The sequence below is a fragment of the Lissotriton vulgaris genome, chromosome 12, assembly GCF_964263255.1.
Source record: "Lissotriton vulgaris chromosome 12, aLisVul1.2, whole genome shotgun sequence".
Classification (NCBI taxonomy): domain Eukaryota; kingdom Metazoa; phylum Chordata; class Amphibia; order Caudata; family Salamandridae; genus Lissotriton; species Lissotriton vulgaris.
In genome coordinates this window covers 754,401,294-754,424,097 of record NC_141700.1, presented here as the reverse complement: position 1 = coordinate 754,424,097, position 22,804 = coordinate 754,401,294, and the positions used below count along the sequence as shown (strand labels likewise).

Sequence of the window (22,804 nt, the reverse complement as noted above, 5' to 3'; positions counted from 1 at the left end):
GGAGAGCGCCTCCTGGAGAGGGCGCATTCGGAGGCGGCAGTGTGGAACCAGCAAGATACATGATGACATCATTCCGAGAAGGGATTTGAATAGGCGAACCTTCAAGGTTCTCTTGGAGGCTACAAAAATGGCTAGTGTCAAAAGCTCGTCCTTTTTTTCCTGTGACAGGAAAGCCTTCTTTTGTTTTGTGTCGAGGGTAGCACCTTGGAAATGTATACGTTGAGAAGGTATAAGGATTGATTTGTCCCGATTGAGTGCGAGTCCCAAATGTTTGAAAAGTTGTAGACAAGCGTTGGAAGACCTGGACAAGTCTAAGGTTAGTGCCTTGATCAGTCAATCGTCCAGATATGGAAAAAACTTGATGGTGATGCTGTCTGAGATATGCAAAGTAAGACTATGGGGGACCCACAGTCAAGGTAGTGCACAGCTAGTGGACAATAATGTCTCTACGAAATTTTTAGGATAAAGTTTAAAAACAGTTGGATCAAAACACTAGTCAAGTCAAGTCAAAAGATCTTTATTCGGAATAAAAACATCCATAAAAGTACAGACAAAATACATTTTAAAACATTCAATTCAGTAATGACAGTTGGAGAATAAATCCGAGGACAAACGAGCATAATCAAATTTCATTTGCAATTTCGCAACTATACAAAATTTGTCCCTTCATAAAGATAGATTTTAAAAGGAGAGAATATTTTACAGCACTATTTAAAAGACGCTGTTTAAAAACACTGTTAAGAACGCAATTTTAAAAACCATTGTTAAAAAAGGATGGCTAGCACATTGTCATAAATTTTATCTACATACACATGAAAACATTTTTTATTACAAAGAGATAAAACAAGCAGAAAAAATTCTCTAAAATGCATAATAGAAAGTGCAGTGTGCGATGGTTATGCCTCAGTGTTAAGAGTGATTCTCAATCTAACAGCAGCTTTGAGAAAACAACTCATCCTAAAAATGACTTCATCCGATCCCAATATTTGGAAGGACCGAAATGCTGATTTAAAATTAGTCAATCCATTTTTTCTGCAATAGGGCATAAGATAATGTCCAGTGAGCTTTTTGTAAAAACCGCAAAAGAACAAGAAATGCATAAGATTTTGCTTCAAGTCAGGGCTACAAGGGCAATTTAAAGTTTCGAGGTGTTTGTTATATCCCAGCGGGAAGTTCAGTAAATTAACTATACTCCCATCTCGGAAACGAAACAGTAAACCCCTAACCCATCTACCGAGATGCAAGCGTAAATATCTGTACGGTGGGCCAGGTTTTTTAGTGTGTGGTTCAGAATAGGCCAAATATTTTACAACAGTGCATTTGGTCAAGTTCTTTCTATCACGCTCTTCGCTGTATAAGTCATACAATGCCCTTAAAGTGATGGTCTTATGGGAGCGATTTATTAGGTTTGGTGATGTAAACAGAGAACCCAACCCCACACTTACAAGGCACTCTTTTACTGCTTTCAACCATGGTATATGGTGTCCCCTGTCACACTTTAGGCAGTCCAAAATAATTTCACGGGTCAGGGTAGCAGCCGTGTTGTTCCATATCTTTATCCAGAATAATGCTGGTCTGGATCTCACGTAATCCTCTATGTAAGGAATATTTAATTCATTGTGGCATACATAGTTAGGAGAACAAATAACCCCCCCCCCCAATACCTTACGACAAAATCTGTTTTCTTCTCTTTGAATATGGGAGCAGTTGGTATAATCCCAAACTTCGGCGCCGTAAGTGCCGGTTGGCATACATTGGGTTTGATATATCTTAACCAGGGGAGTTATTACATCAGCTTGGTTGGGTTGTCTCAAGGAGGTTACACAGTTAATGGCCTTACCCAACTTATTCCTGGCGTAAGATACATGTGCATGCCACGTACCGCTGTTAGAAAATAGCAGCCCTAGGTAGGGGAAAGTGCTGGTGCTTTTTAAGACATTTGACCCTGAATTGATCTGGGGGATTTTGTGATTTTTAGGACCACAACTCATGATCAGTGATTTTTTAAAATTAGTTGTTAGGCCTAAATCGGCCATAAAAAGGACAAAACCTGAGATTAAAATACGGAGTGCCTTGGGAGTGCGGCCCATCAGGACCGCATCGTCAGCATAAAGGAGGGTGGGTATAGGGACTCCATTGATGTGAGGCACATCGCTAGTTAGGGTGCTCAGAGAGCCACTTAGCTTGTTGATATACAAAATAAACAAGAGGGGGGCCAGCACACACCCTTGTCTGACCCCCCTACCAATGCTAATATCATCAGAGACTTCACCCATTTGATTCACACATACACATGCTTTGAGGTCACGGTGTAAAAAAGCTAAAAAGTGTACCAGATGGTCATCTAAGCCATATTCAAGAAGGGTAGACCAGAGGCGGGAGCGGTTAACGAAATCAAAAGCCGAGCTCAAGTCCATAAAACCAAAGTATAAAGGGGATTTCTTAGCAATGTTATATTTTGCCATGATCAGGTTCAGGTTCAAGCATTGTTCCACCGTTCCGACACTGCTGCGGAACCCAAGCTGGCTAGGGTGAAGGATGTTGTTCTCATCGGTCCAAGTTCTAATCCTTTTAAATATGATCCGTCCCAAGACTTTCAAGGTGTTATCTATTAGGGAAATTGGACGGTAACACCCGGGATCCAGCCTATCGCCCTTTTTGAAAATGGGAACAATAATGCTACGTGACCATGTTTCCGGAATTTGCCCGTCTGTTAAGTTGTTAAAAACATTACATAGCAACGGTGCCCAAAAATCGGGCTCACATTTTAACTGGTCTATAGAGAGCCCATCGGAGCCGGGTGCTTTATTCCCGGCGCTTTCTAAAATAGCATCAAATACCTCCGATACAGAAATAGACAATGGATGTAGGGGGGGTAACAACAAAGGAGGATTATCTGGTGTTGCATAGATTTTTCCAAAATGTGCAACCCAGGTAGGACCAGTAATGTTACAATTAATTTCGGTCAAGTTGGAACCAATAGATCTTATCACCTTTACCTCCTTCCAGAACCCAGTGGTATCTTTCAGGTCAGCAGATCGTACCAGGGAATCCCAGTGGGTTTTAAGTAATTCATTTGATCTGGTGCGTAAGGCACGCTTGTACTCTGCTCTGAGCAACCTTACTCGTGGTATATCCCTCGGTTCAGCTTTTAAGGCAGCTCTAAGCATCCTATTTGCTTTGGAACATGGGGCATCAAACCATCTAGGCGTTTCCTCAGCCTTACTAGAGGCTGGTCTGGAAATCTCACCTTTAATTACGGTACAGAGTTCAGAAAATGATTTAATCACGTTCGCCCCATGGTCCTCCGTAGTAAGACAATCTTTGATCAAAATTGGGTATTTTTTTACAAATTCCTGCCAGGATTCCCTTATTGTCTGCTCCCTTCCAGATTACCCTCAATTTGTCTGTCGAGACTTCCAAACCCCTTGCGCCTATTTCATGTCTTGGACACTTACCCCTTGGCAACGATAAATGGATGGCAATTGGATAATGATCGCTGTAAATTTTACACACTACTTCTGCCCTTATTAATCCCTTGGCAACAGCGGGTGAGACGAAAACATAATCAATTGTTGTGCCTCCCCCGTGTCCAATAAAGGTGGGAAATGGGGATGCGCGGTATTCCATACCTACATGTTCCATGCAATTTACAAGTTCACTAGTAGCAAGAAAATTTAACAGTTCTATACCTCTTTTACATGGGGGATTTCTTGAATGTACATGTGCGTTAAAATCCCCCCCTAAACAAATGCCATCAAATTTCCCATGTACCTGTCCATCCATAATTTCATTAACAAAATCAAATAAAAGAATAAAATTTGGGTTAGGTTGGGACAAAAAATTATTGTTATAGAAGTTGATTAAACACAGTTTTATCCTCTGGGTATATGAGAGTGCCATGAAGCTAGGACAATTAGTTTGTAGTTTGTCAATTTTTACTTCTGCAGAAATTTTTATCTAAATGGACAATCCACCACTAGGACGGCCAGACAGAGGGGCCGAAACAGTCCTGTTGTGGCAACTGTACCCCTCGAACAACAAGTCCTCAACACACCAGGTTTCTTGAAACATTAATATGTCGTAACAATTGACACAGTCCCTCCATGAAGGAATTCCCATCTTGGTCTTCAGACCCGCAATGTTCCAACTGAGAATTTTTAGATTATTATTATTATTCCTCAGACAGGGACCCTGGTTAATTCTTGAGGCGGATTTAGTTGTAACATGCCCCTGTTGATCGCATAATGTACTAGATGGAGAGATCTCCAATGTTAACGGGGCCGCCTCTGGAGGTGTTTCCACTAGCTGAACTGCCTCAAAGCACACGGAAGGCAGTTCGGTGCTTTCAGAGGGCAGTCAGTCCAATGTATCCAGGTCCTGAAATATTCCAAACCTATTCTGTAATGGAAAAACTGGTGGGGGTTGCATCATCTTGTGGGGAGGACGGTAGAAATATTTTAACGGTAGAGGGGTCACCACAGTAGATGGACCGTGTCGACCAAAGTTGTTGTTCAGCAAGAATTTTGCAGTGCCCGGGTTTCTGAAGTTAATTACAATACAGTCCCCGTTGATATTTTTGTAAAGAGGACCGACCCAAGTTACTCGCCGTGTGGTTATGATCTCTTTTGAAATATCATAACCCACCCCCTTGTGTTTTGTTAACCAATCTATACACTTATTATGCAATTGAACCCATGATTCTACTTGACCTTCCCTAAGCGGTGGGATACCAGCCAGAACTAGAACATACGGACAAGCCTCAGGTGGAAGGTGGAAGGCAGGGCCTTGATGTTTTATAGGCCTATTGTCCTCATGCGTGGTCTTTTTATCGCGCTGGCTGGGATTAGCAGGGCCCTTCTGTGCTACGGTGGTCTGCATCGCTGTGTTACTCTTTTTATTAGAATTAATTACTGGTCCGCTTGCAGCGTTAGCAGAAACAGAGGGTTTGGACGAAGTAACAGGTCCACGTGTAGAATTGCGTGGGAGTAAGGGGGTGTCGGTTAGAGGGTCAGGCGGATTGCTGCCTGTTGTGCCCTTACTTTTAGTCACCTTGGGTGTAACGGGCTGCGTTGGATTAGTAGTAGCTTGTTGTTCCACAACCCTGATAATGCCGTGGTCACCACTAGTGGAGACACGGGTAGTGGATTCAAGGTCTTTTAGCAGACGTTCTACTCTCATTTTGTCCAAGTTCGCTATACCTTTTGTCTTTGCATCCTCGTTTTTAATTAAGTTCTCCAATTTGTCAAGTCTTTTAAAAATATTATTAAATTGTTTGATCATTTGACCTTCCAAGTTATTAAAAATAGTATCTGCAATAGTCTCAATAAGGTTCCCCTCAGACTTGGAATAATGACTAGATTTGTCAGTTCCGTAGGGGGATTCAGTCTGGGTGGAGATAGATATGTAATTTGACCCGTCGTTATTTATAACGACGACGTCACCCAGATGCGGTTGTTCCTGTGTAGGTACTATAGGTTGGACCAGCTTCTGTCTCTTCCCCTTATTCCACATGCTTTGTGGGGTTGGTTGGTTTACAGTCCTTGGTGGCTGCTTCCGTTTGTTATGGGTTAATTTAGCAGGGCCCCTCTTTCTCTTTGCTACAACTTTATCAGATACCTTATTGGTAGCCTCTGTGGATGTTGTTACCGGGGCATGGCCAAGAGCCACATCTGGTGCTATGTACGTAACAGTGTCATCATCGTCTAAGACAATTGGTACGTCAACAGCAGGATGTGAGGGTTTTACCACAGTTACTTCAGGGTTTATATGGGTATTGCCATTGAGACTGCTCATGGCATGTGGTTGGTTAATGCTCATGGGACCCATAGAGAATCTCCTTTCAGTCTCAACAATCTCATTGAATGCGGTATCTATCAATGCCTCAAACGACGTTAGCAATGATACAGGGGACTCTGCGTCCTGGGTAAGGATGTCAACATTATTACTTGTAACGGTACAATCAGCCATTGTAGAAAACCTGTTAGGGGACTGACCTTGTAGAGAAATGTTGGAGGGGTGGCCCGCCCGACCACTGTTGACCTCTGAGGGCCTCAGAGGGCCCGCCCTTTGCCCGGGCTTCGCCCCGGGCGTCCCGCGACGCGGGGGCTCTCCTCCCTTTAAAGGGCTCTGGCGCCCTCAGCAGCGCGACCCGCGTCACTGCAAACGCGCCGCCGCGAGGCCTGCCGGGATTTATGGTCTCCCGGAGCGGCGGCGCGGAGTCCGGTGTCCTGGGACTCTTGGCAGTGGCGGCGGAGATGGCGGCGTTCCCTCGCGCCTGCTGGCTGCTGCTGGCTGCTTACTGACTCTCGTGGCGGTGGCGGCAATCAGGTAGGTTGCGTTTTCGTTCGTGTTCGTAAAAACAGTTGGATCAAAACACTATGTACGGTAGCCCCGCATGGGCTCAATGATCATTATGAGATGTTATGTTTCCTGTAACAGAAGTGCAAGAGAACTAGCGTATAACCGATTGCAATTTGTACAGGATTTGCACTCAACTATCTTCCCTTTCCGTTTTCTCATTCCTTTTTCGTATATTTTTCTCAATGTCTCTTAATCTACAAATCTGTTTTTCGAAATTTTTCCTCTCTACATATTCCTCCCAATAACAGACGATCCATTTCCCTTATAATTTAGATGGCAATCTCCCACCTCCCTCCGACACTTATGGTAATAATAAGCCCACTTTGTTATACTTTTCAACATCAAGAGTCCCAGCCTCCAATTCCTTTAATTAACCACATACTACAATTTTGATAACCATCTTTCATATACAGCTTGTTTCCTTTAAAAACGGGACATCTTCACTTTTCATTAAATGAGACACTGTCTCTTTAAAATTGCCATGTATTGTGGGATACCTCTCTCGCGCCGACAGATCGGCGTTTTACCACTTTCGTGCAGACGGCTTCAGAAGAGCTTAGCTACCTTTACTCTCACTGGGTATGTAAACTATATATAATAGAGTACACTTGAGGCGCCTTATCTTTACACCTTGGCTGCTAGGGATATTTTTCTCCGGTGCTGGATTCCCAGATTTACCACTGTTCATGACGAGCTCAGCTCGTCATGAGCACAGCTCAACCGTGTCTCATGACGAGCTGAGCTCGTCATGAGCATCGAAAGGGTTAAATCACAACCGAGAGCTTTGTAACTGACAACGCGCTTGTGTTTACATTTTTACAGCGGTTAATTAACCTCACTTCCCGAGCAGCGTTTAATCAACCTTACGTCCCGAGTATTGACGGACGCAAGAAACTCCAGGACTGAGGTGAGAGCGGTCGGTTTTGACGCTTCTCGTTTTACATTTATTACGTGACTGATTTCACCTAAACTGTTGCACTCTTATTATCCAGACCTTTTGGTGAACAGTAGCGAGGCCATCACGCATTAAAGATCCTACACTTCGAGTGAATTCTACAAGGCAAGCAAACGTCATATCGTCTCTCCTTAGTTACCAGGGGTGATGGGATGCACACAATGCATTACCTCAAAAAACTCTACACGCTGGGGTGACTGATAATACTTCAAACTGCTTCCATTTAATAAATATATCACCACCTTTCTTTTCTTTAATGAGCACCCACCTTAGCTTTGAGTGCAAATCCTATATTCTCAATGCAGTATATTGACTGTGTTCTGTTGTGTCATAGATTACTGTGGATCTGGAACAAAATTGAGAAGATACCTCAACTGACAGAGTTGAATTCCCCTGACGAAGGGTTCAGTTCCCCGAACCCGAAATGCATTGGGAATTTGGAACTCTTTGAAGTTCATAACGTTATTTTTCACACACACAAATGTATTGTTATGTTATTTAACTGATTGCAAAATTGAATATTTGTGCAAAGGCACACATGTTTATCAGCATGCATACAATGTTTATAATCATGTATCTATGTTTTGCCAACATGATGATTTGAAAATTGATACACTTACATAAAAAACGTTTGCCGTGAGCATTTTCGTCTAACTGTGTTTAAACTTTATCCTAAAAATTTCGTAGAGACATTATTGTCCACTAGCTGTGCACTACCTTGACTGTGGGTCCCCCATAGTCTTACTTTGTAGTTTTTCGAGTTGAGAAATCATTGGGTCCTTTCTCAACACAGGCAGTAGCACGCAATTCCCTCACAATCAAACACTAAACCTTAACACTGGTTTAACTGATAAAAATAGACTGTCTTATCTAGGTGTGCAATCACATACTCATTTTTGTCTGAGATATGCAGCCACAGGAGAGAGGCACTTCGTAAAGATGCGAGGTGCAGACTTGAGCCCAAAAGCCAGGACGCAAAATTGAAAGTGTCTGCCCGCTACTGCAAACCTTAGGAACTTTTTGTGAATCCTGTTGTTGGGATATGAAAATAAGCATCCTGAAGATACAGGGATACCATGTAATCTTCCACATCTAGCAGTTGTAAAACCTCCTGGATTGTCACCATACGAAACAACTGCTTTTTTAGGAATTTGTTAAGGGCTCCGCGGTCTAAAATTGGTCTCCATTTCTTTTCCTTTTTCTGTATTAGGAAGAAGCGGGAGTAAAATTCTTTCCCCCTTTGAGACAGAGGAACTCTTTCTATAGCCCCTTTCTGGAGCATAACAGAAATCTCCCGGAGAAGTATACATAGATTTTTGTGAAGCATAGGTCGGGGAGGGGTTTGTGGAGGGATGTGAAGAAATTCTAGTGAATGGCTGAATTGGACTAATTGTAGAACCCAACGGTCCGTCGTAATTTGCTTCCAATTTGTCAGAAAATGGGAAATTCTTCCTCCAATCTTTGAGTGTGGAGATAAACTAGAGACTGGCTGAAGTGAAGGGTCATTGCCGACGACTGTTGCCTTTTTAATGACCTTTACCACAAAAGGATAATTTTCCATAAGAGGATTGCTGCTGCTGGCGTTGTTGATATTGTGTTCGATGTTGCTGACCAGAAGAGTATGACAACCAATATTGAAAATCCCCTCTATAGGAGGACTGCCCTCTCTACCTTGATCCACGAAAGGACAGACTTTTGAATTGAGAGTTCCCAATGCCCTGGCTCTGTCCGTATCTTTCTTTATTCTCTGTAGAGCCTCATCAATTTTTGGTCCAAAGAGAAACTAGCCATCATAGGGCATATCCAAGACTTTTGTTTGTATTTCAGGACGAAAAGAGGTCGCCTTTAACCAACCTTGTCTTCTCAATACAGCTGCGCCAGCCAGCTGACGAAATCCCGTTGATGCGATATCCATCGCACAGTCCATATTTCTGACGCTGAGCGCTCACCTTCCAGTAATATTTTCTCTGCCTCTTCTTTTGAGTCTTCAGGAAAGGCCGTCAGATATGGAGCTATGTCTGCCCATAACTGTCTATTGTATCGCCCCAATAGCGCTAGGGCATTGGACGCTTTAACTGTAAATGCTGACATTGAAGAAAAATGCTTTCCGATTTTGTCCAACCTTCGGCCTTCTTTGTCCGGGGGAGCTCTTAACGGGGCAGAAGGATTCTTGGACTTTTTCTGAGCCGCCTGTGTTATAACCGAGTCCGGCTTAGAATGTCCTATTAAACAAGCTGGAGCAGTATCAGGCGCCCTATATTTTTTATCCAAGCGAGGTAACACTGGAGGCACTGAGGAAGGATTTTGCATAATTTTCACCACTTGACCCCACAGGTATTCTATTATGGGTATCAATCTTACTGGTTTCTTGAAAGGCTCCTTAAAATCATACAAGAAGCAGTCCTGCTGTTGAGAAGTCATGGGAATTTGAAAACGACATTATGGAAACCCCAAATGTCCTCAGGTGGTGAATTAGCCTGTGCCGGCACTGGAGAAGCAGGATGTTAGACTCCTGCCCAACCCACACACTGCAGGAACGAGGAATAGTCCAGTCCACTTCCCCGACTCACCAGCCACTCACTGAATGACACATATGAGTAAGCTGCTGACCCAGAAAAGAGGGTGGAAATCAAAAGGCAACCAAACCTTCCACCCTTGTAACGTGCCGTAAAAGGAACACCCGCCTCCTTCTTCTGCACCTGCATAAAAGGGAAACACAAAGTACACTCTACGGTAATTTTTCAGTCCCCAATCCTACCTCTGAGACATATGACCATTATCCAATAATTACCATTTCACATACACTTACCAGAAGCGTGAGCAGGCTTAGCTTCAAGGAGTTGTCAGTCACAAAGACCTCTTAACCTAAGATAACCTCTCTTAGGCGTATTACATACAAGACTGATCGTTTTAGTAAGGGTGTTTGGTTTGGTCAAATTAGGGGATTACAGGGTAAAAAACACACCAACTTTTCAGGCATGTAAAAAACCCCTGTCTATCGTGGTCTTGGGAATGGGGCTAGATGTCTTCAAGGACGCGTTGTCTCATCCGCTCTGTATTGCTCGAGAGAGAGAACAAACCCAGCCGGGTTTCTCTCGCGGAATGGACGAAAACGTCACTTCCGCGTACAATGAGGCGGACGGGTTGCGCACTAGCAACAATGTATCGCGTCTCTGCGCGCGTACAACCGTATAATTCACCGCGTCTCCAAAACAGGAGAGCAACGAAACCGGCAACCAACAAACAGGAGCCCCTGAATGTTGGCGACAAGTCGCACCATACGGTCAAAGACTAAACAAAAAGGGGACGGGAAGCTAACCTGAAGGACGCTAACTGCCTTCTAACTAAAAGGGAAACTCACTAAGGAAAGGGGCGGGCAGGTATGGGTAATTACAACAAACGGAGCACTAGGACATGGAACTAAGCAAGGATGGGGGGAGAAAAGTAAAAAGAATGGGAATTCTCCAAGTATCTACACAAGCCCGTGAAAAGACAGCAGCAGTCAACAGGAAACACAGGAGCCAGGATGCAGGAACCCACAGGTAGCAATAACAAGCATTGACATAAGGGTAGGACTCCTTTTTATGCTACTGGTGTGTCATGTGATGGTTTAGGACATGGTCAACAAAAGAGGACTGGGGACCAGATCCTAACACAGGACAGGGAATGACGTAGTCGTCCCATGGTTAGACTGGGTGTCCTGAAGTTCCCCCTCCTCTTAGCACGACGTGCGGTAGAAAATCTGAGGGACATGAGCTCCTTCCAGGAGGGTTCTAGAGGGAGGTGATAGCTGATTGGCTCTTCTACAGAGTTTGGTCCTTTTTACAAAAGGACATGGATATGTTACTAATGTAAGGCCCCTTGGCCTGTTACTCTTTAGGTCTATGGGACATTACTTAATTCATGTACCAGGGACTCCCATCCCGCAACGGGGAAGGATTCGGACATGTGAATCTATGAAAGATACCCTGGGTACTGGCCCCAACCGTTTCCGCCAATGCAGCAAAGGTTCCCGTTCAACCAAAGCCCCCCTTTTTCATACAGAGGAAGAGAGAGACAGAAATTCCACAAGTAGACACCCACGGTATACTGGGAGGATGAACAACCAACCCAGATGATCATTAGGAGCAAAGGGAAGGAACCAACTCCATCTACGAGCAAGGATCCACCATAGTAGTGAGCCTGACTACAACTAACCTTACAGAAACTGAAATTGAGGTATTATCCAAAGGACTGGGGTTTATCCCCATGCCTAGAAGTCATCTGTTTACCTTACGCGCAGAACTGGAACAATTCTTTAGGCATATTAAGTTACAGGCCTTGTTTGAATATCAGGATATCTCCATACAAGGAGATCAAAATACAGGACTAAGGAATAAATCTACCTTTGTTCCTCCATCACAGTCTTTACCATGCAAGGTATTGGCATTTGAGCAGGCAGTCCTCAAGGAGGTGGATGAGATTGGATGCAACACCAATAAGGTCTTCCATAACCTCAATAGGAATGAAACTTGTGCCCTTGAGACTCTGAAAAAGAATACTGATCTGGTTAATAAACCAGCATGCAAAGGGGGAGCAATAGTGTTTATGGACAGAATCATTTACAACACTGTGTGCCTCCGCCTTTTATCGAATTGAGAAGTTATGAAATCTTGGAAACCGACCCCACCCTGTGATTAACAACGAAGATCAAATCAATGGTGGAGGAAGCATTAATCCAGGATTGGATTACCAAACATGAGGCAGACTTTTCGAATGCAGATAAACCTAGAACCCCGAAGTTGTATACCCTTCCAAAATACACTAAAATAGAGTCCCACCCCCTGGCAGACTAATTGTAGGATTGTCATTGGAACCCTTGTCATAGTTTTGCAATTGGTTCCTGAGGGCAATTGTGAAATGTCCATTTTATGCTTGGGTGATACCAAGGATGTTCTAGGTCTACTTTAAAACATTCTTCGATAAAATTAAAATATCTGTACACAATCTAAGAGATAGTCAGAAAGTGACAGAAATATATGCACACATTTCTAAATACTAAAAATAATGTGTTAGATAAATTACACGGTCATTTGCTTCTGCCCTTTGACATTTAGATTAGTCCCGGTAACAGTATTTCCGGGTTACAATAATAAAATCTACCTACAAAAAAATTACTTCCTGGTTCATTAGAGGCAAAGTCAGCACATGTAAATCTACCTACAAAAAGAATACCTTTCTGGTTTATTAGAGGCAGAGTCAGCCCATGTTAATGTTGCAAAGCAAGAATAGGCCTGGATAACCAATCAGAAGACACGTAGCATTATTTAAACCTGATTTGTTTTACTGGATTTCCTTTACCCGCCCACGAAGAGGAGCAATCGCTCGGTGATTCTCTGCAGTTAAAGAGGTGAGAATGCAGGGACCTAATCGAGTTTATGGTCAAAAGTAATAGTCCCCTTCTCTTTCTAGGCATTTAAATACAGTAGCCACTCTGCAGAAAATTGAAGCGACCCCTCGGGTTGGCCAAAAGGAAGTTAGAGCATATAAGTACATCAAGTGCACTAAGCAAGTGGGATAGTAATAATTAGCCCTTGAGCAACATACAGAGTCGAAACTCTAGAACTACTCTGCTCAGTTTGTGCCTTATTGAATTCTTTCAGAGTATCTGCATTAACTGACGAGAAATCGAACAGAAAATAGTTTAAATCAGTAGAAGAACTGAACGTACTTATAAAGTTTGACTCAAGAGGTAATGAACCAAATGTTGCAAGTTAGGGGAACAAGTTGACCTTTTTGCACGGAGATAGATGGCTGTATGAGTAATTTTTGGTCGGGCCTATATAATGATTTAGCAAGGATTTCGGTTTCGTTAAGGTAATAATATGAGATCCATTCGACAATGACTATAGAAATGTGACTCATGATTTTCCAATCAATTAAACATTTTATAGATAGAGGCACAGTGTATTTACAAATAGTGAAATTAGATTTGTTTTAGTGCCTGTATACAATAATCGTTTAGAATCATTGTGGTTTTTGAATGGTGCTTAGTTGGTTTTTAAAGATGTGCATAACAAAGCAAAACATAACAAAATATAAGGTTTTTTTGTAGACTGTTTGCCATTGTAATTAGCATTTTTGTGTAATTTAAACAAAAAATTCTCTATATATACTTGCTTTATACAGGGCATGTAAACCAAGCTATACAATAAGAAATACAGAGAGAAACGAACTAACTATTGTCTGGATAAAGATGGAATATTAATCAAACCCATCGAAACGCGTCGACGCATAATTGTACATAATCCAAGAGAAAATATGGACCTGCAGATACGAAAATGAGTTTATCCGGGCCAGGTGTCTAAACTGTCCCATAGGATATGTTCCTTTGAAAGACAAAGTATACTGTCTAACTATTGTTCTCTTTTTGTCATGGTACATTATGTAAACTGATTGCGAATGGAGAATTTACATTTATTGTTTTTATGAATTGTTTTTATCAATTGTTTTGCCTAAAACTGTGATAGATAGGAAGTGCATTGAAATTTTGACATTGTAACCAGTTTTTTTTACAATAAAAGATTTGTGTAAAACTTCAGTGCTATTTAGCAAATGAATAAAATATTAGGTGGGATTTTCCTTGATGAATTGCATTATTGTCCGCCTTGTGAGGTACGACCTAGTTGTGAGTTGAACCTTGTATCCTGTTCCTTTCATAACCCAAGGGAATATTTGCTTTACTTCAAAACATGGACATCACTACTCCTGAGGAGATGATAATAATTATGGGCCTAGAAGCACTGTATACCAGCATCCCCCAAGAGACGAACCCTTGAGGTGCTTGAAAGGATCTTGGTGGTGAAAGAATGGGATTTTATGACTCCGAAATACTTTGTCATTGAATGTGCTGAACTGGCACTCACAGAACATTTCTTTGAATTTGGTCGTGTTACATACCATCAAGTGTGGGGTACTTCAATGGGGAGTATGGCATGTTTGTATGTGCACCATTTTGAAGCAGACTATATGTTCACCCAGGAGAACCTATACAATGATCATATTAAGCTGTGGCACAGATACATCAATGATGTACTGATCGTAGGGCACCGAAATGAACAGCCTTTGGAGTTCGCCCATTAGGTTACCTTCGATTCACTCAGACAATATGTAAAGAAGAAGCAGTGTTTCTGGTACAGGTGATTCCAACAGAACAGGGAAAAATCAGCACTAGGGTCCATAATAAGGCCACAGATAAGAACAGTTTGCTTTTTTACGAGAGTTTCCATCTTAGGGTCCTACATCAGAATTTTCCTGTGGGACAGTTCCTACGAGTATGGCAAACTTGCTCCTCATTGGGAACATTTAAGCCACAATGCTAGAGGATACTCTCCTGGCACACTGTTAACCAAAAAAAAAAACTAGGAAGAAGGCAAGGAAAAGGGCGAAGGATAACAAGAGAGGCACTATTGGAGACCCATCAAAAACATGACACGGATAGGATGGCATGTGTGACAACATACACCTCTATTTCCAACAAGGTTCAGAATATCATCAAGACACATTGGAGGATCTTAAATGGTGGAAGCAGGCAATGGTCCCCCACTCTTGCATTCAAAAGGAATACTCATCTACGCGATGTTTTGGCTCACAGAAAGACTCCGTCACTAGTGAGCCCACCACAGCAACACACTGGGATAGTCAACCTCACGTGGGTCATTACCCATGTGGCTACTGCAAATCCTGCCAGTTTACAAAAGCCACAAAAGAAGTGGTCATCAAAACAGGAAAACTGTGGATACTAAAGGCCCTCACAAACTGTAACAATGAGAATGCGGTGTATTTGATCTCCTGCCGATATGGCCTGTTCTATGTTGGGATGACAACCAGCAAAATAAAGGTGTGCCTAAATGAACACAGAAGCTCAATACGCTGCAGAGGAACATTACCAGGTTGTAATGAATCAAAGATTTGGACATAACCTGGGTGGTCTTGGAGAGGGTAACCGTGGGTGTACCATTTGAGGACATGGGAAAAAGTTCTGATTGACGAAATCCCATGGTTACAATTGGTATGAGTTGATTTTCACCCGTTTACTGGGAATCCACTCTCTTTTTCCAAAAACTGAATGTACCTAACCTGGAAGGGGTATATGGACCACATCCAACAATTCTCCCCCCTCCCCTGCAAAGTAAAATCCTGGGTATGAAGCGCCTAATATAATATAAAAAAAATAGGCACTCCCAGACGTTGGATTCCAAGTAATTCTCCTTACATTTTTTTCCACAAAACCTTGCATTCTTGTAGGCAAGCAGCTGCTAAATAGAAGAGTATAGCTCCCATGAACCTTCTCCCACCTGGGTTGGTCTCCCCGATGGAACGCCCGGATTATGCTCCCCGTTATGTATTAAAGTCCCTCCTTCAAATAGGATACCTCCCCATGAGCCAGCAGCTTAGGCAGCCAGGATTTGCCTGCTATAGCGGACGCCTTGATGTCACACAACACGTCTACGCCGCCCAAGGAGGACATCACCCTCAACCGAGAGCTTCCAAAGTAATGCTGACGGGACTTCCAAGGGATAGCACCCTTGAGTTAAAAGGCTACAGCTGCATACAATGATGTAATTACATCGGAGTCATATTATATATACCCGGCTATGCACCCACTCCCTTGCACATTAGGACGAAGGAGCAGATACAGCTAGGTTTACAGTCAGGATCGCACCTTGACACCTTAAGAGTAGGGTAACTACCATTCCCTTACCAGCAGCCGCTGCTCGCACAAGTAAATGCTGTGGGGCAGTGAGGCAGGGCGGGATGGGGGCAGTCGGATTGGACATACGACGGCAAGTGAAAACTAACAAAATAAAGAAAAGCACCTCCCTTGCGCTCGCCACATCACTGAAGTCTGCAATGCATCGAGCGAAAGGTAAGTGTTTTTATTTATTTATTGTTAGTTTTCACATTGCCGTCGCATGTCCGATTCCACTACAGCCCAACCCACCCCCCCACCGCAGCATTGATCTGTGAGAGCCGGGGCTGCTCACTAGGTACACCACACATTAGGCAGCAGCAGCATTAGTCCTCAGGCACAATGCTGGAGTGGCGGGTGGCACAAGGTTGCATTAATACTGGATTTCATTATGCATTTTGCTACGGGAACAACACAGGGAGAACAGGAGACCCCTCGCAACATGAGTCCAGTCCGGCAATGCTCCCTATGGCAGTCAGCTGCTTCTTGATGCTCCTCACAACAGGAGCACAGCTGGCTTCTCCTCCTCGACAGTCGCTCCTCCTACAGGATCAGGCACCCTCCTTCCTTCTCTGGACAGGCAGGCTTCCTATTGTTAGACTGACCTTCATCTTCTCCAGCAAGAAGCAGATTTCAGGTTAGGTCCCCTCATCTCTGGGAAACTGCTTATCAAGCAACGTTAGCCCTGGTTAGGCAGCAGCTCTTCAAGTGCTCTACGTAGCACTCCCTTCCTTGATCAAGAAAAACGTTCAATTGAAACCAAAATATGTGATTTGAGTCCTACTTGTATATCCTCAAAGTCGAAGTCACTGTCTAGAAACCTGAAACTTATTTCGAATGGTTCTCTTTCGAATGCCGTTTCATCAGTAGTGCAGACTATCAATCAATCACTCAGGACATTTGTTAAGCACGCTACATACCCATGAGCGTCTCAAGGCGAAGGGTTGAGGGAGGGGTGCTGCTACTGATTGAAGAGCCAGGTCTTGAGGAGTCTTCTGAAACCCAGTAGGGCTTGGGTCTGCCGTAGGTTGGTGGGGAGGGTGTTCCAGGTCTTGGCGGCGAGGTGGGAGAAGGATCTGCGGCTGGCGGTCGTTCTTCGTATGCGGGGGCACTGTGACGAGGGGGAGGCCGGCGGAGCGAAGCTTGCGGATAGGGGCGTAGAACCTCAGTCGGCTGTTGAGGTACGCTGGGCCGGCATTGTGGAGGGCCTTGTGTGCGTGGATGAGGAGCTTGAACGTTATCCTCTTGTTGACGGGGAGCCAGTGTAGGTCTCTCAGGTGGGGTGTGATGGGGCTGCGGCGGGGGATGTCGAGGATCAGCTGTGCATAGGCGTTCTAGATGCGTTGTAGCCGTCTCAGGAGCTTGGTTGATGATTCTGCGTAGAGGACGTTTCCGTAGTCCAGCCTGGTGGAGGGCCTGGGTGACTGTTCTTCTCGTTTCGGTGGGGATCCAATTGAAGATCCTGCGGAGCATTTGTAGGGTGTTGAAGCAGGATGAGGAGACTGCGTTGACCTGTTTAGTCATGAAGAGGGTGGAGTCGAGGATAACCCTCAGGTTGCGTGCGTGGTCAGTGGGTGTCGGGCTGTTCCCAGTGAAGTCGGCCACCAGGAGGCGTCCCAGGCTGAAGGGGTGGAGCCGAGGATGAGGACCTCCATCTTGTCCGGGTTCAGCTTCAGGCTGCTGTTCCTCATCCATTCAGCGACAGCCTTCAGTCCTTCGTGGAGGTTGGTTTCAGCGGTTTGAGGGTCTTTGGTGAGGGAGATGATCAGCTGAGTGTTGTCGACGTAGGAGATGATGTTGAGGTTGTGCTGTCGGGGGACTTGGGCGAGAGGTGCAATGTAAATGTTGAACAGCTTTTGGGCATGCCGATAGCTCTCAGAATACACAGTGATGATTATGGCTTCAAGCAGAAGTATCCAAAACATTGGCACAATGAAGTGAGAACACACAGGGCCTACCTCACTCCTCACAAGATAAACCACTATTTTCACCGTACAGACACAGCCTGTCCCGCTATTTACCTGATGCAGACTTCTTATACATGTTTTAAGTGTGCCCATACTTTCACCGGTCCTGTCAGGTGTCACTGCTTGCCTGGTAAGATGCACAGGGCACACTTGTTTGCATATGTGGGAGATATGCCTCTTGGGCATGTTCCGTCAAACCAAGAAAAATAGGTTGACTTCTCGTTTTATTAATTTAGGTCTTCTGCTTGCTAGGTGCCTGATCACTTGCGGATGGAAGTCACCGGTTTCCACTATGATTTCTAAATGGGGATACTTTATGGGAACCCGAGCCGAGAATTTAGCTGTGCACAGAGAGGAGGGAAGGGGTATACATAAATACCCCACCTCGGCCAACTGGAATAACCTGCTGATCGAACTCGAAGCTGCTCTGCTAAACACGGACGACCCCATGGAGGGCCCCTCAACCCACTGCCTCACCATCACCTACCCGTGTGTCCATATAAAACAGTATGCTATATATTGTATTGTATTGTAATTGCATTTATATAGTCCTAACTACCCCTGACGAGGCGTCAAGCGCTTTTTCGGCGAGTATCACGCTACTCCGGGACCCATAGAGGATTAGTGTTGAATTAGTATAGTGAAACATGCAAGTACATTTTAAGTGGTGGATAGGTTAGTCAGTTATTTAGATTTGGAATGATAGCAGAAGGATAGAGGAGGAAAAAAGGTTTGTTTTTATATAGCGCTTGTTACCCCTGATGGGGTGTTGAAGCACGCTACTCCGGAAGCCCATAAAGGATTAGTGGTGAATTAATATGGTGAAATATGAAAGTAATCTCAGTGGTGGATATTAGTCAGTTATTTGGAGTGAGAAGGATAGCGGAGGGATAAAAGGTAAAGAAAGGTTTGCATTCATATAGCACTTGTTATCCCTGATGGGCTGTTGAAGCACGCCACTCCGGAACCCATAAAGGATTAGTGGTGAATTAGTATAGTTGAATATGGAATTTGAGAAGTGAACATGTTAGTCTGTTCATTTTGATTGAAAAGGATAGTGGAGGGATAAAAGAGTAAAGGATTTTTTTTAGGTCTTAGCAGTAGGAGGAGGCTTTTGGATTAGTAAAAAGGAGTTTTGAAGGAAAGGAGTCAGAGAAGAGTTTAGAAAGATGAGTTTTGGGGGATAGGTATAATAGAAAGAGGTGTCAGATGATACAAGGAGGGGTAGAGTAGGAGAGAGTCAAGAAAGGGTTATTTTGGGGATCATAGTAGTGGCATGGGGTTTGGGATAAATGAGAGTGGATGTAGAGGATATATTGATAGATGTATAGGTTGAGAAATAGGGTAGTGCATTGGAAATGCTAAATTAGAAGAAAGTGATAAATATATAGATCCATAAGTACCTTAAGTTTGTGGATGTGGATGGTGTGGGCTGTGTATTGCTAAATGGGAAAATGGGCAACATTTCTGGCCCTGGCCCTGGTCAGTCTCAAACAGCCAGCAGCCCTTGTCCTCTCCGTCCTTAGTATCGATGCTTGGGCTGCGACCCCCTAACCCTGGCCTTTTATAGCCCTAGGACTCAGGTGACCCATTCAGCCAAAGGGAACCCTAGCCCCAACACTATCCAATCACAACACTAGCCCTAGACCAGGACCTTAGAGCCAATCTTAGCCCTAGTCCAGGCGCCCAATCATTTCAAAAACCCTGATCTCTACGTCCAATAGAGAGCCTAGCCCTACCAGTAGTCCCAACCCAAGTTCAAGCAACCAATGGTAGAAGAAGCCCTAGTCCCTACTTCCAATAGAAATCCTAACCATAGCCCTAGTCCCAACCCTACATTGATTTGAATCACACACCCAAAAACCAATCAGAACCCTCAAATACCCAACCAATGAGGACACTAACCCTAATCCAATAGAAACACCAGATACAACCACCAATCAGTGTACACATGTTCCAAACTACTAGCAGACCATATAAGGTCCTGGCGACCTCAGCCAAAGTTTGCTGGCCAGGGAGTTGGAAGCTGTTTCTCCTGTTCAGAATCTCCTAGGAGACAGACAGGCTCAATCCACACTTTGGACTTCTGCAGGTAAAGGCCTCACTAACTTGAAATCTAACAATACTGTTTGAATAAAACTTTACTCCCTCGCCTAAAAACGAAGTGCACAGTCCCTAGTAAACACAGGTTAAACAGCTCACAGAAGCACCCTCTGATCTAGAATATCCCTGTTGCTGGGAGTGGGGGCTGGTTTCACTGGCTTGTAAACACAAAATGGTGGCTGGGAGTGCACTGTTTTAACATACAGGTCTAAGCACAGAGCAGAGGAGAAATATGGAGGGAAAACTGAATTGTCAACAGGAATGAGAGGGATAAACTACAGACTTTGGACTGCAAATTCCACAATTCAACACGTTAAATGAAAGCAATCATGGGCAGGGAAAACTACAAGTTTAAAACACAAAGCAGGTGATAAAATATGCACTCACAGCAGGTTAACACTACAATTTTAAACTGTAGCAACCACAGGCAAAGACAGTAATCACAGAAAGGGAAAATCGTTTTTTTAACAACTTTTGTTTTGGGGAAGAGACAGCACTAGTCTCTCTCCTTACCACTTCCTGGACTCTGCTCACTGCAATCTGGGGCACAGGTGCAATATGTGCCTAGCCTTGCCCCTCTCGGACACAGGTGGCCACCCTCACCCCACATTACTAACAGCCATTCATTAATCCACGGAGCGAGTGCGGCCTCGTTTGTGGGTTCATCCTGAATGTTACATTGGATGGCCCAGACATCTAATTGCTGTTAATACTTCTGTGTTGACACTCCCTTTCCTGTTAACTTTGGTTCTCTGTAATTCTATTGAATGTAAATGTTTAAAAAAGGCAATAAAAGACTTTTATTTAAATGATGTGAGAAGGCTCTGCTACTTCAGAAAGGCTGATGACAACCAGGTGCCGTCAAGGAAAGACAAAAGGTAGGTAATACTCCTCACCTTCAACAGAATCTGTTGGCATATAATTCTCCTTATCCATCCACCAAATGGCAGTGCTCAGGAAAATGTAATCAGAAGCCCCTTGCTCAAAGGATTGAATTGAATTTTGAACAGTAGCCCTTTCTCCATCCTTCAGTCTCAGGAATGCTGGCTATACACGTCCGCTGTCAAGGGAAGCTCTATCTATTCCGTGCTATCGCTAGTGCCATCCCCAAAGGATCCCACTGGTCTTAGCACCTTTACTCTGAGTGTATACACAATACAGTCTCAATGTTGTGTAATAGCACAATATACATTACGTACACACAGACTCAACACATAAGTATGTCAGCACAAAGCCCTGGAGATCACACTTAAGCAGAACTTTATATAAGTATGTTCAGTAGACTGCATTTCTCTCGGACACAGGAAAAATGTCTTGCAAGGATTACTGATTCACAAATGTTGATACACTGCCACCACCTCTCTATGTGATGAATCCGGAATAGATGCAGTACATGATCATGCCATTTTGCTGGGGTTATCATACCTTTACGCTTGGTTGTTTGACTACTTAAAAACTATTGGACAGGATCTTGACTGTAATCCCTATACGGTTTTAATGCTTGAAATTCAGTATCAGAGGGAGACAGATGTCCGAATTTGAAATATTCTCGAAGCCCTAGGGAGTTGTGTCATGAAACACATGTTGGGTTTTTCTTTGTTGTTCACACAAACTCAAGTCCATGATTTTAATGACTAATCCAACTCAAGATAATATATTAAATTATAATGATTCAAAAAAGCTTTAAATATGAAAACCTTTAAGGATTCATTACTAATTGAGGCCCTATTCCTGTCTGTCTGAATTCAATGTTTATAGTATTAAGGAAAGGACACTGCACTTCTGAGGCTTTCCTGCCAGTCCACCCTCTGTTTCCTTTTTGGGACACCACTCCTCCTATCATTTCCTTGGACAGGTATAGGCCACAGTGTATACACAGTGTGTGTGCAGGACCAACCAATAGTCAGGATGTGTTTCACATGCAGTTGGGTCTCTCAGACCAGTGGTACATGCCCACATACCATGCAGGGGACATTCCCATCTCAACACTGCTCATAATTAACAAATACAAACCCAAGAGTACTAAATAATCCACACTTAAGGAGGAAGGGTTTCGTTTGTAATCTGTATAGGTCCCAGCAATTGTAGAGTGAAAATCTTCCTGCCAATTACGACCCATTCCAAAAAGCCCCTCCGTGCGGTATTAAATCTGGTGTCTGGTCCACCATCTATTCTGGAAGTGCTGCCCTGCCAGTTTTTGGGTGTGAAATGGTACAGTGAGGTCAATTTGAGCAACACAAATGTGGAGAATGGCTTGGCACAATAGAGCCATAGAGAGCAATACAAGACAATTCCATATCACCAGGACACCCTCTTCAAGACCCTGGCTTCCCTTTAACAAATTAGAAATTTCTGGTGTTGACCAGTTGGTTCAAATGAACCCAGCCAAGAACACAACTGACAAAAACATTCATTTGGTAACTGGATCACAAAGACTGGAAGCAAGGTGTCTGGTTGACATCGAATAATCTGGCAACACTAGGGACAGCACAACCACAATGTTGTTAGTAGCCAACCATGCAACTCTCCTAAACTTCAAGTACAGGAAAGACCACAAAGCAACCAGCAATTTCTGCAGTGGGAAAATATATTTTGGAAACTCAGATCACATTTTTCTTTCATAAGCAGTTCTTTTCCTACTGAGTATGAATGGTTTTCAATTAGGGAGGAGATGGAGAATTGTTT

General features: G+C 43.7%; 1 protein-coding gene across 1 annotated transcript in view; it reads right to left on the bottom strand.

Annotated features, from left to right (window-relative positions):
• The window catches only part of PLOD3 (procollagen-lysine,2-oxoglutarate 5-dioxygenase 3), a 294,630-nt gene that overhangs the window by 134,745 nt on the left and 137,081 nt on the right, over positions 1-22,804 (bottom strand). The gene's annotated exons all lie outside the window — the stretch shown is intronic.